The sequence below is a fragment of the Passer domesticus genome, chromosome 6 (assembly GCF_036417665.1).
Source record: "Passer domesticus isolate bPasDom1 chromosome 6, bPasDom1.hap1, whole genome shotgun sequence".
NCBI lineage: Eukaryota > Metazoa > Chordata > Aves > Passeriformes > Passeridae > Passer > Passer domesticus.
The window spans coordinates 39823883-39841277 of record NC_087479.1 but is presented as its reverse complement, the minus strand read 5'-3'; the positions used below and the strand labels follow the sequence as shown (position 1 = coordinate 39841277).

The 17395-nt window shown below is 35.9% G+C and overlaps 1 protein-coding gene across 7 annotated transcripts in view; it reads right to left on the bottom strand.

Moving 5' to 3' along the window:
• Positions 1 to 17395, bottom strand: part of FUT8 (fucosyltransferase 8) — a 99677-nt gene that overhangs the window by 67671 nt on the left and 14611 nt on the right. For 4 of the 7 annotated variants that reach the window (XM_064424908.1, XM_064424902.1, XM_064424907.1 and 1 more), the window contains exon 2: positions 10491 to 10567. The gene's annotated coding sequence lies outside the window, so the exon portion shown is untranslated. Of the gene's footprint in view, positions 1 to 436; positions 456 to 10490; positions 10568 to 13309; positions 13409 to 17395 lie in introns of those variants that run through there. The other 3 variants (XM_064424904.1, XM_064424903.1, XM_064424906.1) reach the window with 3 other exon arrangements.

Here is a 17395-nt window from a genome sequence, read left to right as displayed (position 1 = left end):
AATTGATGGAAGAGAAATTTCATATACTGTCTTTATCTCACTGTGATTTACACAGCTGTTTCCAGAGATAAATAAATAATCTGGGTCCAGAGTTGAGCTTAAATATCTTTATTCATTTCAGCCATACACAAGAAGTTAAGCTTTTTTAAAACAGCATGCAATGGAATATGTATTTTAAATATACTAGCAGTATACCCTGTTTTTTACAGTAATGGTGGTCTGAGATGATGGTGAAAGTCTAAGACTTTCAAAAGGTGATCAAAAATTAAAAAAAAAATTAAATTAAAAAAAAAAAAAACAAAAAAAAACACACAACTCTGATTTGTTTTAAATGGATCCATTACTAGACACACTGTACCAAGTAACATATATCATGTATCTTCATGGAATGCTACACAGGTTCATTTAATACCATTCTGAATTTTTTATTCATTACCTGACCACAGGAAGAGCTCTTCCCAAATCTCAATATGTACTCACTTCCAACTTCCTTCACTCACTGTCTATATTAGAGAAGCACACACACAAAAAATTAATTAAAATGAAAACATTATGCCAAGATTATTTGGTCATAAATATAATGTTGAAGTTTCTTATATAGGTTGTATCCAGAAAAGCTCAAGAGATTCTATTTTCCAGACAATTTATTCTTATGATGAAGTACACATGACCCAGCACAGGGCCTTGAGCAGGATAAGATGAAACCTTGCATTACACTGTTACCATTACAAAAAATAACCATATATTCTGGTTTTTTCTATTCCATTATAGGGCTACAAAGTTATTAAAAAAACTGCTTCTCTTTTCTCCCCAAAATTTCATTTTTCTAAAAGCAATTGTTGAAGAGCGTTGCCAAAAACAGGCAATTTAATTATAGTTTATTGATCAGGTCACCTCTGCATTGGCTCCTCTTCAACATACCATAGTTGAACACACATCCAATAACTTTTCATGGTTATGTTTAACAGGAGTTAAACTTAGAGATCTTTTAACTCAAGGACCATCTTCAGAATTCTTGTAAAATAATGTTCCATTAAGTAGAGCACCTTCCAGTTTCCTGGTGTCGAGACCAACATAAGCAACAGTTACACGAGGAAGTCAGTTCTATAATCAAAAGGATCTGATCCTAGTACAGAAGTATAGTCAACTAAGATGAAGGTAACCTATGAAGGAATCACATTTACAGAGAGCGATGTGGGCCATCATTTTGTATTCCTGTTGAGAAAGGTTTCTCACATGCAATACAAACTTTTGGAACAATTTTTTTTTTTTAATTTTTTTTTTTTTTTTTTTTTTTTTTTTTTTTTTTTTGTTAGTTTGATTGTTTGTTGGTTTGGGACACTTTAATATTTTAAATGTTGAGCTGACTCTTCTCTCCTGCCCCATTCTCTCAGGTATTCTCTGCCTGACCAAAAAAATTGTAGATCAAACACTGAATGTTAGGATACCAATAAAAAGGCATGAAAATGGATGCTACATTACAATCACACACTGACAAAACATTCTTAACTTACAGTTCTGAGCTTTCTAGAAATGAGAATCATAATTTTAAAATGTCTGAGGAGACTTACCAACAAGAAAATGGGAGAATGGGAATAAATTCTGACAATAGATAAAGAAAAACATTATGTTCCCACAAACACTTTTTAACCAGTTCATCCAAATCATTCCAAAAATAATGCTTGCTTAGAAAAAATGCATTTTTATACTTCATTCCTTAATCTTGTCTAATTAAATGACAGGTTGAGAAAGATAAAACATGCTCACACAGCAAAAAAGTCTAGAGTCCTCTCCACAATTTGACTGCATGGACTGGGCCAGAGGAACAGAGTTAAAAAAAGGTAAAATTCTTCTTGCCTTGAAGAACACTGAACACTCTTAGAAACAGAATTGAGAAATTTAGCAGCTGAAGAAAGATAATCAATTCATAAACACAACAATCTTACTAGATGAAAGAAACACTTGATTACTCATCATAACAGGCCAGGAATTAGACCAAAAAAAGTTACATCCTTAAGCAGAGTACCAGAATAAATTACATTTTAGAAAAAGTATTCTAAATGTGAACAAAACAGAAAGCAGAAAAAAAAAAAAACATTTCTTCATACTATGACTGCTAAAAAGGGCATAGATAAAAATTTATTTAAATTCTTTTCTGTGTGCATATGGATACATGCTCCTAACATGTCTAGAGAAATGGCAGAGTTTAAAATACTGTTGAAATACAAGACCGCAACAGAAGTAGTTGGCCATTACTTAGTGAGCAACTATATGGAAAGAGCACATACATGCACAGAGTACTGAATTGCATCAAAGTTCTGATTACTTTCTGTATCAAGCTATCAATTAATTTTTCTGATGCTTCTTTACAGAAGAGATTTCAGTCTCAGTGCACAGAGATCTGGAGAAAATCCCTAAATTTTTAGGAAAGCACACAAAACCTACTCATTAGTTTGTCAAGCACTAGGAAAAGATCCCATTCTCTCTGCCATCCACTCCATCTCTAGATGACATGTTTACAACAGTTACAGTTACTCAACTATGAAAAAGTTGATGCAAAGGAATAAATGAAAAGCAGGCAATAAGCAACAGAAGACAAACGGAAAACCTTCAAGTTCTGCCAAATTTAAGGGATTTGCTGAGTTCAAGACTGAAAGATCAGTGCTCCACAAAGCACGTGGAAGAAAAAAAGCTGAACAAGAGGTGGAAAGCTTACGTTAAAATACCCTCTGAAGCCTTTAGAATGCATGAACTACATTCCACTAATTTTCTAAACAGAGCTCAAGTTATCAGTTTTCTTGACCTTGCTTCAAGCTATGCTCCCTGCTCTGGTGAGACACCAAAATATGAGTCCACTCTAATATATACTGTTGTAAAATTCTCCCAAACTCAGAGATTATTTTTTCACTGGTCACATCCTAATAACACTCTCTGGAATATTGCTATTGGACTAAAGAGCAAAAATTAAATACAAGCTGCTAGATGAAAAATCTAGGGATCAGTACAATACTTCTGATTTAGTGACTTTTGAATTCAAGTGTATGCTTTAGAACACTTTTCAGAAATATACCATTTCAAATAAACACTGTAACACTGATGTAGAATGAATTTCAACTTTCCATTTTTGCAAAATAATTTCCAAAAATATCTGCATTAATTTTTCCCATCCAATGGAGCTTAGTAATTGAGATTAATCATTTTATATCAGAACACATTTTAAAAAACACATATTAGTTAACAGCAACAATATTAAATGAAAAACAGAGATTTCAGGTATATGTAAATTAGTTCCCTGGCATATCTGGAACACTAGGATAAAATGTTATAAAATAATAAGAAAATATGTAGATCAGCAAACTGAAAACAGCTAGACAAATTGTTTGAAGGGAAACAGTGGGACAAAATTAGTGCAAGCATTTTTAATATGAACGTTCATTTAAAATAGAAAGGGTTTAGTAACAGAAAAATACAAAGATCATAAAAAATTTTTTAGCAAAATAACTTAAGAACCTAGTCTAATAGTATTGCTACATTGGAAGAAGTTTTATTCCATTTATTCTTTATTCCCGAAAGCATTAATTGTCATACTGCTGCTAAGAGTGCCCATCACAGCACACATATACTTGTTTTTGTAAATATTCTGGCCCCTGTTCACAAGATTTTGTAACCACAGAAAGGTGCACAACACAGCTGACATTCCAGAACCTTCTTTGTCACTGACTATGATTTATAAATGGTTTTACAATGCTCTGTGGGATGCTAATCACAGCATTCAGGAAATTATCAGGACTCAAGAGTCCACTTCCCACAACTTCATTAGCAGCTTTTCAGTGTCCCCTTTATGAAATACATGTGGCTCATCACACCAGTTTTCATTCAGCCACTCTCCAGAAGATACATGAATTCTTCTCAGAGGAGTGTTATGAACATATAACAATAGCATACATAATTTTTCTGTATTTTTTTTTTACTTCGGCAACTACCAAAACACATTGAAATGAAGATAATCAAGAAGAAAGGATGCATGACACAGATGATGCACAAAAACCATCAACTGCTGCAAGTGTTCACTGACCACCTGCACAGTGCTGAGTGGTGCTTTTGGGTCTGTGAGTAAAGCTCCAAGCTGTAAGGTCACTCACTTTACAGTTACAGGAAAACCAGCAACCTCCTTGCACCCTTCAGACGATGTTCATGCCAAACACAACTGCACATAATGCTGATGACACAATCCAAGTCAATTGACAATGGTGCAAAATGGAAAGATTGCCCTCCATAAGCTTGCAATTCCAGACTACTATCTGCTTGAAGGGAAATATAAAGTAAATAGCTATTCTCATACATTTAGAGATACTAAAAACGTGGCCTTTGCCCAGTGCTGCAACTGTAACATGAAGGAAAAAACACATTTTAACAAAGGGAATTTCTACACTGTGATGAATCAAGAGAAGAGAGATATACAGTCGTTCTGCCTTCCTAAGACAATCTTAAGTTTAGAGGGGAAAGGAGTACTGAGCATATTTCCTGGAAAGGAACATGTTCAGTGGAAGAGTGCAAAGCCAGCATTCATTGAGAAGGATTCTACCATTAGCTCAACAGGTGAAAAATCTATACACCATCTAGAAAGGAGAAAGGAGTAATACAACCACTGCATAAGAAGATGCATTACGATGCCTGAAAATGCATTCGGCTGGCAAAAAAGGAGCTGGTAATGCCTTGAGACAAGGATGGATTTCACAGATTTAAATTCCTGTTACTGTGATACATTGTATTTTACATGGTGTTTGTGACAAAAATGTAACCAGTAACATGCTGACTTGGGTAAGGGTGTATTAATAGCCTGTCCCCAGAGGGGCACAGGGCACAGGGAATTGGGCTGGGATTGCTTGACAGTAGTCTGCAATATCTTCCTTTCCCGAGCCACAACATGAGGTCTCAGCTCCATCTGCAAGCCCGATGGAAATCCTTGCTTTCTTTCCATCGAATGTGTATATTCTGCTATACTGTCTTGCTGCACTCCAATACATCATGACTACCATCTTTGCTTTGTGAGCCAATGATCACACACTTTCTCTTATTTCTAGCATCAGCACCGCACATGCTCTCCAAGAAAAGGCACATGTTTTACTAAAACCATACATGAGGTTCAAACACATTAAAAGAGAAAATGAGAGAGAACAAATGATTCCCAGATAAATTGCTCAACTACTTAGTTACCAAACGTCTGTTTTCAGCTCTCACCAATGCCTTTTAATTTAGGATTAAAGTTCACGTCTTCAAAACTGCTCAAGTAACACTTCAACAGAACAGGCTTCTTAAATCTCTAAAATGAGATATACTTTCCCAGAACCTGCATTTTTACAGCTCTCTTCTAAACCTCTTAAGACTATTTCTGACTAATCTTAGGAACCCCAAACTAGCCATTATACACTCACCACAGCCCATTAATATTGTATACAGCAGTTAATATCACCTCCCCTACATCCCTGCTTGTGTTATTCAAAACCATTGTCTCTAATTCATAAGTGCAATCTACAATATTGGTCTCTAGACCTGAGATCACACATTTGGCTCTATCCAAATACTTTCCAGTTCAACTTGCCAGGCAATTTAACAGTTAGTGATCTCTTTCTATCAAATTTAGACATTTATTAGGAGCAATGCATTCTTCCCAAGAGCTAAAGCCAATGACCAAGAACCTCCTGCCATGTAGCAATGAGGGAGCCTTCTTTAGAGTTTGAAAGTTCCCTCCTTACTGACAGGTTTTTGGATTCATTAACCAATTTTAATACAGTTAACATGAGTTACAACAAGTATCCTTAGGCAAAATCAATGTGATTAAGACAGTATCATTAGGATCAGTTTCAAGTGAATCACCTTACAATTAACCTCTGTCTTGATTAGATTTTTTTCCACATACTGGCAAACATCTAATTTTTCTCATTCCCCTTAGACTTGGCTTATTTCAACATTTGTTTAAGAACAAAAGAAGTAACAAAAAAACACCACCAACACACCAAGACTGAAGTCAAAAAAACCAAGAACAAATTAAATTAAGATTTTCTTATGCTAACAGGATCTGCTAATTTCAGATGTATTTATTAGCCACTATTTAATATAATCCAAACTATAAAGAAGTACTGAATTATCAATGTAGTATAATTACATCATTAAAAAAAGAGCAATGCCAAAACAACTGCAGAATATTTCTATACTGTAGATGTCGCCTTGACACCTATCCACATCTTGTTCTTCTCCCCATGATGACAACAATTTCCTTCACTCAACAGCAAAAAGTGCGCAAGACTATCACCCCCTCTTACAATTTCATCTAAAAATTATAATATTAAATAAAAATTCACAACTCACAGATACATTTATCCCACATACATTATCTCTTTATTTCATATTATAAACAAAGTTTTAAAAATCCTGTGATGTACATCCTCATTTATTTAACTGAAAGAACTTGTGAAGCAAGTTGTGAAACTTGTGAAGCTTGCAAATTGTGAAACTTCTTTCCTGGCTATTTCCTCTGATCTTGTCCTGTTAAACAACTTGTCATTACAAAAGTTTAGTTTCATGTAACAGACTAATCCTAGACATTTTAAAAGATATAGACTACCAGTGGTATTTGAAATTTGGCTTTTCAGGCACTGTAAAAATAGTACTAATTTAGAGTCAAATAATATCCACCAGGTTATCATGTCTAGTTTTTTTTCAAATTTTCAGTTTATATTTTAGATTTGGACTATTTAAGTTTAAAATTAGATGCATTCAAGATAAAATGTTACTTGGTCCATTGAAAGAAGTATTAAGCTAAAAAAATTTTTTTAAAAACCTGCAATATGCAGGAAGAGATCCTATGCTCCTTCTCAGCATCATTTGCAAAAAGCTGTTCTCCCTATGCTTCATTCACAAAAGAGACAGACAATTAAGGGGGGGGGAAATTTTTACCCCTTAATCAGCCTCTTATTATTTCAACCTCTCTTCACAGGTCTTGGATCAAACCTTTTATTTGCAATACTATTTTCTCCTGGACTCTCCACTTCAGCAAGATGATTTTGATTTCTTGGTGTGCATTAAGTGCATGGTTCCTAACTGCACACAATGACCCAGGTGACTCCATTTCTACCCTAGGTTGTGCAGAGAGATCTACATCAGTTTTACAGTGCTCAATGACAGCACTTTCATTTATTCATCCTGGTGTGATGTTACATTCTCAGAACTTCTTTTTGTGCATGATACTCTTGATTTAAGGTAGCTCTTAACCCTCAATTTCTTTCTTCAGAACTCTCATTCCTTGTCCTGGACTCCCCTGTTTTCTTTTTCTTTAATTTAAAATCAGGATTTTAAGTTTGCCCTTAATGGCTTGAATCCTGTTTTTCCCTGCTCATTCTAATTTCTTGCTTCGTGTTAAATTCTCCTCCAATCTTCCAACCTCTCTGCAGTGTCTCAGCCTGGTATCATTTTTCACTGCAGTAAACATGTGTGTCAATGGATCCATTAGCATCCTCTTTTCTTGAAAAGAAAAACATAAAAGACTGTTGTTTGTGCCTCTGCATCAGAAATGACTTATCTAGAAGACACTTTTAATAAAGAATATAGTTCAGAGAGACAGAGAAGCAGGAAGCAATCTTTCAAAGAAGAATCCAATCTAAATGCCTACCAGGATAGAAGAGCACACTGAAGCCAAATGTTAGAACAAGAAACAGACTTGGCGGATCCTCAGGCAAGAGGGAAAGTAGCAAGTAAGATCAGTTCTAATAAAATGGCAGGGCTAAATCAGCAACATACCCTCCTGAAAAGGTATTTTCCATCAAGAATCATACACTGATCTATATAGATATGTAGAAACAGAGAATATGTATCTGAGATTTTAGATGCCCTTACAATAAATAAAACTCAAGATATACAGGCCTTTTCCAGAGATTAGTTTATCTTGAAATGCCCATTGCAGATTAATCTAACTGAGAGAATATCCGAGAAAGGATAAGAAAGTGTTAGAGAATGCAATAAAAAATGTTGATTTTATCTTTATTTCTCAACAAACTACAGAACAGCAGTTCATAGATGGAATGGATTAGACTAAGTGTGAAATATGATTTGGGGAAAAAAAAGGAAAGGCTACCATGGAAACATTTTTATATCTGAAAAGAATCAGGAAAAAAATCAAATAAGTATATGGATGATAATACAGTTTCCCCAAGTCATACTGTGATAGCCAGAAAATAATTCCAAATGCAGCTTATTACAAAATCTGACCAGAAGCAGGAATTCAACACAATCTATGGATTGCATAATCAATATTACGGGGAAGATTTCACCTCACTGTAGCGCTCAGTTACTTGTCTCAACCCAGCAGCATGACCTAGATCTTACCTAGACACTGAGCCCAAATCTGCTTTCCTCCACTGCTCAACCTCCCTCTGTAGTTGAGCAATGCAATACCAAACCACCAGCTTAACTATAGCTCCAGGCACTGCAGTTTATAGACCTGCTCAAATCCTTTTAATTACCCTCCCACACAAACTAAACAGAAAAGGCAAGAAGAAGTTTTCAACTACTGTGTCTCTTTCTTGCTGAAGAAAGGAGCACATCTCTGCTAAAGACAGTCACTGCATCACCGCAGCTTCCGGACCACACAAGGGACTGTGAACAAGAACAACAGGAAGTACAGAAGCAAGCGATCACATATGCATGCATGCCTGCAAGCAGGCTCTCACAAGGAAACAGATTTTAATTTACAAAACTTCAAATTAAGATACAAATTGTTCTCTTACGTAACATCATGTACAAGGGACCAGCAAATTCTGACTACAAGTGAGGTTTTGAGAAGTCATGAAAGTTCTTCTACCTTTGAATCATTTTCAGAGCCTGGAGCACACACATACTACACATGGGGCTGGAGAGTTGGAGGGTGGGGTGGGGGAAAGACTGTTACAGATTTCCTAGTTACCTGCTAGGATTTTTTTCCCTCTGAATCATTGCTTCTACTCCATATCAATAAACCATTCTGACTAACTGCAATGGCTGGGTGGGATCTAGCAAGATTAGCCAATTCCAGTTTGAAGCTTCCACAGAAGTTTGTTTTTCTCCAAAATCAAATCATGTATTCCCAGCCTAACAACTTCAAGAGAGCATTACCACAAACTGCTGGGCAAATCCACTGACTGGCAGCTGCCTGAAGGGACAGGTTAATGCTCCCACACAGCCACACTTTGCTCTTGCCTGCAGAGTCTCTCTGCTTCTTCTGTACCATTTGGACACTTCTTTGAACAGTCATCTGAGCTGATCCATCCCAAGAGCCAAGAACCAAAACCTTTCCTCTGGATTTGTGAGGTAAATAGTTAATTCGTTTCAGTAGGAGTCAGAGAAGAAAGCTGGGTTCAGGAAATGGAAACAAGTCCTCTCACCAACAGGAAGCAGTCAAAACACCTAATCCAGTTTCAAGACACCTACCTGGACACTTGGAAAGCGATCACCATATTCTTTGTTATGGCCTGGCCAGAAGGTCCCTAGAATATTATCTGAAATCCCACTTTTATTTTTTTTAATAAACTATTCATTAAACTCTACAATACCACAGTACTTCTAAAGTTATAAGTGCACAAAATAAATCAAAATAATTGAGAGCATTATTTAGATGTTGCCAGCTTGACAACCACTAGTGAAGTTGGGGGAACTGTAAAAGCATCAAATTTGCAACAAATTTGCTTGAACTCAGCCAAATTTGTTCAATTGTTGAAGTTTAAGAAATTTTCACAACTTTCTTGTCATAGTTAAGAATACTGATCATAACAGTCTTTTCCACAGTTGCATCAAAAAAGAATAAAGTCATAACATGCTTGGTTTTCAAGTTCACACCCAGATTCACGTTTCAGCAAAGTTCACTTCATTCTTTAAGCATTCTTCTCGAAATGAAGAAAGTTACCTTTCTGCTAAGTTTTATTTAAATAAAAAAATGTGTCCTCAAACAGGACTATTATGGTACTTGCCAAGACCTTCAAAACCACAAGAATCTGAAGCACTGGATCTCAGAGCACACAATAATTTCCACCCACAACAGCTTAGCTGCTTATAACTCTTGAAAAACTTCATGGAGTAGGGCCTGTGCCCAGCCTCTGCAGAAGACCAGCTTACCTCTGAGAAATACCTGTAATATCTGTAATAGAGATGGAAAGGGCCCAGAAATACTGCCAGAGAAATACAGGATTTTGTACATAAGACAGAAGGCACATAATGAATCTACCAAAGAATTTCTCTTTTGAGAGATGAGAGGCAAAGAGGAGAAGGGAGAGAAACAGGTGTACAGAGCAACAAACAGTGAAACGGGTATCTGATTCACCCATTTTGTCACTGATCACTGAAAAGTGAAGGACCTGACCTCTCTTTTGCAAAGTTTCCTCTTCTCAGCTGGCAAAGACTTATCAACAAAAGAGTAGTTTCCAATTGTGAAGGCAACATCATAAAGAATGAGAAGTACTTACAAGCAATAATTATTGTTCAAATTAATACTTTCGGGGATTCTTCTTCCTCACTTTCATTTTGAAGCATAGACAAGTCTCTGAAAGTAGAAGAGGAAAAGCTCGTTAGTTTTTATCATGTAATCATTTAGATTAGAAAAGACCTTGAAGATCATCAAGTCCAGCCATAAACCTACCACTACCAAGTCTACCACTAAACCTTGTCCTTAAGAGCCACACCTACATATCTTTTAAATTCACCCAGGGGATGAAGGCTCAACAACTTCCCTGGGCAGCCTGTTAGAGTGCTTGACAACTCTTTCAGTGAAGAAAAAACTGTTTTAAACAAAATCTTACTTTGGGGTTATCAAGGCATGGAGTTAGTACATAATTTCCTAACAGTTGTCTCACTAATTCAGAATGGCAGCACACTACAGAACTAAACGTTGATCCTTGGCCATTTAACAAAAAAGCAATCAAAAGCTGCACTATCAGACTCTGAAACAGCAAGAAAATGGTTGTTGAAAAAGCTTATTTGTGAACCTGACTTCAAGGAAAGGAACGAAAGAAAGAAAAAAAAATAAACAGGAAACCAACTAAAGCAACAATAGTACCAGGAACAAAGGAAAAAAAATATAATTGCTTCAGATAACTGACTTTTACTGCAATGAGAATTCTGCCAAATTAGTCTTATTTTTGAATGAAAATTAAGTGATTTTCTGTTTCAAAGAGAAGCTTCAGCAGCTGTACTGTTAAAGGTGAATTGGCAATGTTAAAGCTCTCAAAAGCAGCAACAGTGATAAAAAACAAATCTGAATTCTCTGTTTTCCTATTCATGTAATAAATTGTTTAAAGTAATCAGCACCTACAAAGTCAGAGCCCATGAACTTCCAAAAATGGAAAGCCTGAGGGAAACAGGGAGATAGCCTATTTTCACTTCTATTTGAGATTGATAGTCTGGGTGTACTTTGGCTAAGGCACTCAATGAAAAGGTTATAGCTTTTGCTGTGATAAAGCATCTCAGAAACTCTAATCAAAAAATACAACCCAGTTGCTCCATGTATAAAAAGCAAAATCAGAAAAAATAAACTCATTATTTTATTGTAGCTCTCATCAAATCAGCTGCACTGCCTGCTTCACAAAAATTGAAAAATTTCAGCTGAAGGTGATTCAAGAAGCCAAGCAGAACAAAATTCAGAGTCCACATGCTGCAAGAGGTAGCCCTGGAGGGAACACATTACAGCATGGTCTAGAATGATGCTTATTCTTACTTTTGTATGAAGCATTATGATGTATTTTCTTACAAGTTCATGCTTCCAACCTCATTAACAAGTAGAAGGTAGCACATTATGTGAGCCATACATATGGAAAAATAGATTTAGACAGACTGACTCATGGTAAACATGAAATAGAAACATTTAAATTTCATATAATGAAAAGAACTATTACTAAATTTACAAGTTGATTTATTTGTAAGCAACAGAATTGCAAGCAGTACCAAAAGGCCTTCCAGTCCTACCAGGCTGGGCAAATCACCGTGCTCTACCTTACTAAAAGGACAGAAATAAAGCTCTTTTGGTTTTTTCCCACAGTTCCATAAAAAGAATACAGTCACTTTACATAAATTGTGATTATCTTAAAACAGCCAGTCTACTCTGAAACATTCAAAACTACCAAAAAGTTTACAATTTTACAACCCAGTATTACTAATAAATCCCTGAGATTTTAATTCTATTCATAATGTAAAGACTGGAAGTATTTTTAAAAATCTTTGCATTTCTGCTTCAACCACCTCAAGAGTATTTACAAATATCACTAATTAGACAGCAGCTCCTTCCAGCTAAATTTGCTCCCTTACACAGATCTTTTTGGAGACAAAGGTAATGAAGTGAACTTATGGATAGAAAATTTTAGTTATATGCCCCGTTCTGACTTTGGATTTCTGGGGAAGACTAGTCATTACCTTTTTTCTCTTTCTCTTTTTTAAACTAATCTATTTATATATATATATCCTTATAAAGGATTCAATAATATCTGTGGTGTTCAATCCAGTCTCCTGCATTACAACCAAAACCAAGTTCAAAACATTTCATCAACACTTTTCATGTAATTTAAGTTGCATTTCAAAAAGACAAAAAATTTGAAAGCACAAGAGCAAGGTAATAGAGTTCAAGGATGCCATGCTTTAGCGACTGTAGCTACAGAAATGTTAGATAAAAATACCTGCATCACCTTAGGAATACAGAGGGTTGCAGCAAGGAGGAAGAAAAAAAGGAAACACTTTTCCCATCCTTTCTCCATTTGACTGGGGCAAACTGATTTAATTCTGAACAGAGACACTAGACCCATATGCCAGGCCAGGACTACTTTCCCAATACCACAGGACAATCAGACACATCACTCAAAATCCCACCTTTAGAGAATGCAAATTGTCTCTGCTTCAGAAGAATATAAACATGCACAGAAGAGAAAAAAATAAAAACCATTAACATTCCCTTTAGGTATGGACAGGATACCAGTAGTACATCTGATGAACAGAATTTGAACAGAAAACTGAAAACTTTATGACAAATAACAATCATATATTTCCTTATCTGCTCTACCCTCTGAGTCCATGATCAACCTCATCATCTTACACAGTATTCTCAGATAAATTCATAAAATATCATCTTGAGCCACTGACTTTCTTTCTCCTCTTTTTTGGGACTAGACCTCATCCTCTGATTTTCAAACAAGATTTTGCTGTAAATTTATGCCTCAGATATATTTATTTTCAGATGTTTCTCTCCCATATATGCCCTCACACACAATAAAGACCATTGTTATTTCTTCCCGGGTCCTACTTGCCAAATGCTTTCTTTCTCCTCTAAGAAGGCAAGTTCAGCTTAATCACACTACCAGTTCTTTCTTATCCAAATGACTTGCTCTTTTCTGAGTGTGACTGTGATCAGAGCTAATGCCAATCTAAATGTAGATCAACTAATGCTTTATTGGCTGGTCCTAACAATCTGTTTTTAAAAGCTAGAAACCAGCTGGTGTGGTTTAGAACCATGCTACTCTCACCAAGCCACATCATCTGAGAAGGAAGTGGATCATGAGCTGGGTCATACAACAGCAATCTGCCTCTGATCACCAGTCTGGGTCTATCCAGAGTTCTCACCAGTGCTCAAGTACATGAATTTACAACCTATTTTTTATTTATTAAACATTTTCTATTACTCCAATCACATAAATCTATTCCCAAGCATGATAATCCTACCTTCTCTAGTCCAAGCAATTTCTGAAGCACACAGACTAGCTTTTTAATAAAGTCACCCACATCTTCCACTGCCAGCTCTACAGTTTCAAGTTTCAAGAGAAATGACTGAACCTATGTTAGGGAGAACACTGCATGAAAGGAATCTATTTTAAACAACTTAAAACATTTAAACACAACAAAACCACTTACAGCAAAAATCAGTACATTGGTAAAGAAAAAGAAATGGAAAATTATTCCTTTTGTAAGGCCAAGTGAGGCTCAGAACACTATTTTTCCAGTTTTAAGAGATAATGTACGTTTCTAATGGAGAAAAATTGAATTTGATTTCTCCTATACCCATCAATCCATTTGCCTGGTAGCACTGCTAATTGCTAATTGCTGGTACTAAGCAAATTTCCTTAAACAAATATGGAAAGAAAAACATCCCATGGAGACAGAAGGAAAGCTAATCTTTTTAATGTATATATTTTAAAAGTCATATACGGTTTTCTACATACATTACATAATGGTTTGGGGTTTGGTTCTGCTGCTTTTTTTATTCAGATTCCTTACTCCTAAGAGCTAAAAAAGCTGGCATATGCAAGGTACAAAGTCAAATCATCAAACTTCTGCGGCACAGAGAAGCAGCTCCCAGGAATCATCTGTTTTGCAGAGAAGTGCACAGGATTCTTTCTGCAGTTCAATTTGGTACAGGAAATTCCCCTTCAAATAAGCTTTGATTACCACTGGTTTGAGAAGAACATAGAAGTTGGTCAATGAAATTCCACTTTCAGTCAAGCCAGATCTGGGAGCATTTTCCCTCAATATTCATCAAAATAAGCATAAAATACAAAGATCTCCCCACACTTGTTTTTCTTCATAACACAGTACTTTGCCACTTTGACCTTGTTCTAAGAGTACACCATTTTAACAGCACAAATAATATATAGAAACAAAATTTATTATGATTAAGTGCTTATCCTTTGGAGAAGAAAATATAAAATAGTTGCTTTAAGGTACAAAGGTTCTTCGTGATATTGAAATTTTGACATCTAATGGTTTCTCAAGGCACAAACTCAGAACACTACAAAACTGATGCAGTACGCAGAACAGTGCACTGTTCAGAATCTGCTGACTTCTTTCATGGACATATTAAAGGGCCAAATGAAGAACTAAGTTACAAAATAACATCTCAAATATAAGCACATTTTTAACCTATCCACCTGCCAGCAGGCAGGTGACTCAGAAGGTAATAAACCTATTATTGCACAGTTCTCAAGTTCCTTCCTGCTCTTCTCCTTCAAGACACAATGGCCCAACCAGTTGACTCATTTCTCCCTTTTATCTGTATGGCCCTAGCTGACACATCCCATCATTCCTGGAAGACACATCACTGTTGTTCAGTGTCTGCAGGCCTACATTTTTCACTTTACAGAGCTTCCTGTATGCTAGAGTAACATTGCTAAATGCATTACATTATTGCATGTGTAGTGCAAATCTGGGGAAAATTTGGAAAAACACTTCAAGCACTGGACCTCTTTTTGTTCTCTCAAATCCAGGAAAACATATGCTTCTTTTCCCCAGAGTTCCACTTTTTCTCAGCCATGTGAAGTGCCATCTGTGCTTCCCAGCCTGGCAGGCTAAAACTCTGCTGTCATTCAAATCACCAGTGAGCAAATTAAAGGCAAAGACTGTCCTCTTTAATAAAATAACAAGACTTACAAATGGCAACCTAGATCACAGCTCCAAAGGAATGAGTGGCAAGCGTGGGTAGCTAAAGGGTCACAGGGAGGAGAAGGTGGCAAACAGCAGAATATCTCCAGAGCTTCTTTGCAAACTTCTGTTTCGCATCAAGCTAACACAAGAACTATGGGAATAAAAAAAGGGTGGCTGCAAATCTTGGAAAGTAAACAAAAATATAACTCAACTGACACAACACATCTCGTGAGATCCTCCATCCTGTTAGAAGGCACACTTGGCTCAGGGAGGACAGATATATAGGGTGGGGAAGGAAGTCTTCTCTTGAATATTTACAAATTAGTCTGCTCTGAAATACAGACTGCAAAAGAAGCTAAACACTCCACATAACATTAGAATGGGGAAGTTACAATGAGCAGGAAAATGTAGACCTCCTATAAATTACCAAACCAGAAAATTTAAGTGGATGAGGGAGATGGATGGACTGTTGAGATTGTTTCTTTCGTTGTTTTGTAGGGTTTTTTTGGTTGTTTGGTATAGTTTGGGTTTTTTTCTAGACAGCTGGCAGAATCATTCAAAGCATAGGATTTAATATTAATGATTCACAGAGCAGGCCTTTTAGGAAGCAGATCACAGATAAAACTAAGTTAACCTCTAGTTAGTAACTGGCTTAACTATTACATTTACAAAGTTAACCTGAAAGGTTACATCAATATATTAAAGACTAAAACTTTCCCAGACACTGAAATGCAAATCATCATGCCAGAACAAGTCCTGAAATACTTTTGATAAAGGCTATCTGCACTCTCCCAACCTCTGGGAACAATCTGAGGGTTATCACATGGCTGGGAAAACTTCCAACAGCACTGCGCACACAGCTACCTGTTTTAAGGCTGAAAGATTAACAGAAAGGACAAATCTCAATCTGTGCCAGCTGTCCTCAGTAACAGACAATGGTCCACTTTATTAGTGATGATGCAGTCAAAGGGGATTTGAAATCAAACCAGCTTAAGGAAACTAAAATTAAGTGCAGATAAAGTCTGGAAAAGTACATTTAAAAAAAGAGGAGAAAGTAGTAAGTATCTTTAGAAATTCAACCAAAAGAATGAGAAAATATAAAGGAAAGAAAACCACACAGAAAGAACACTCTAAAGACAATGGCTAATGAATGAAAAGACTGGGAAAAAAGCTGTCAGGAAAACCCAATTAAGAATGTTTTTAATTGAGAATACAGTCAACATATAGAAAAAAACAACAATCTACAAGCTGAAATGCTGGCAAAACCCATTCATTTAAAATCAGGTCAAGAAACAATTTTTTTTTAAAGGCTTTGAATTTGAGGGAGTAAATTGTTCACTCAGTTTATTTGTTATCAGTTGCAGTAATTAGTTCAAAAGAGAAAGTCCACCCTACTAAAAGACAATGTTTGACAGCCACAGGGAAAAAAAAATCAGCAAGCTTCAGAGAAGAAAGATAGTACCATACATTTTACTGAAAAACAACTGTGATGCTGAAAACACAACACAAAGGAACATGGCTGTAAGCCAATTAAAAAAAGTCTTATTTGTTTCTGGTTCATGTTTATATTAAAAAAGCTAGAGAATATTGCTATTAATTTTGCAGAATCATTTTAAACTGTGGAATTTAATTCATACTATCAAAGTTCTGTCATAAAGCAGGTGAAGTTTTTTTAAAATTAAAAAATATATACCTTACACTGCAAATACCAGCTACCCCTACAAATACCATTACTCAAGTCTTTTACAGTCAGAAAAAAATTTATATTGAAAGAGATGTGAACACACAAGGAAAATACCAACAGAATTATTAAAAATCCTCTATGTATGAATTGAAACAATTAATTTAGTAAATTAAAAGAAAGAAACCACATTTTCTATTGTGCCTTAGATGCCTCACCATTTTCTTTCTTCATTTTTTTTCTACCTTCTGAAAAAGGTAAGTTCTTCAAACCCACCCACAGTGAGCACATGGT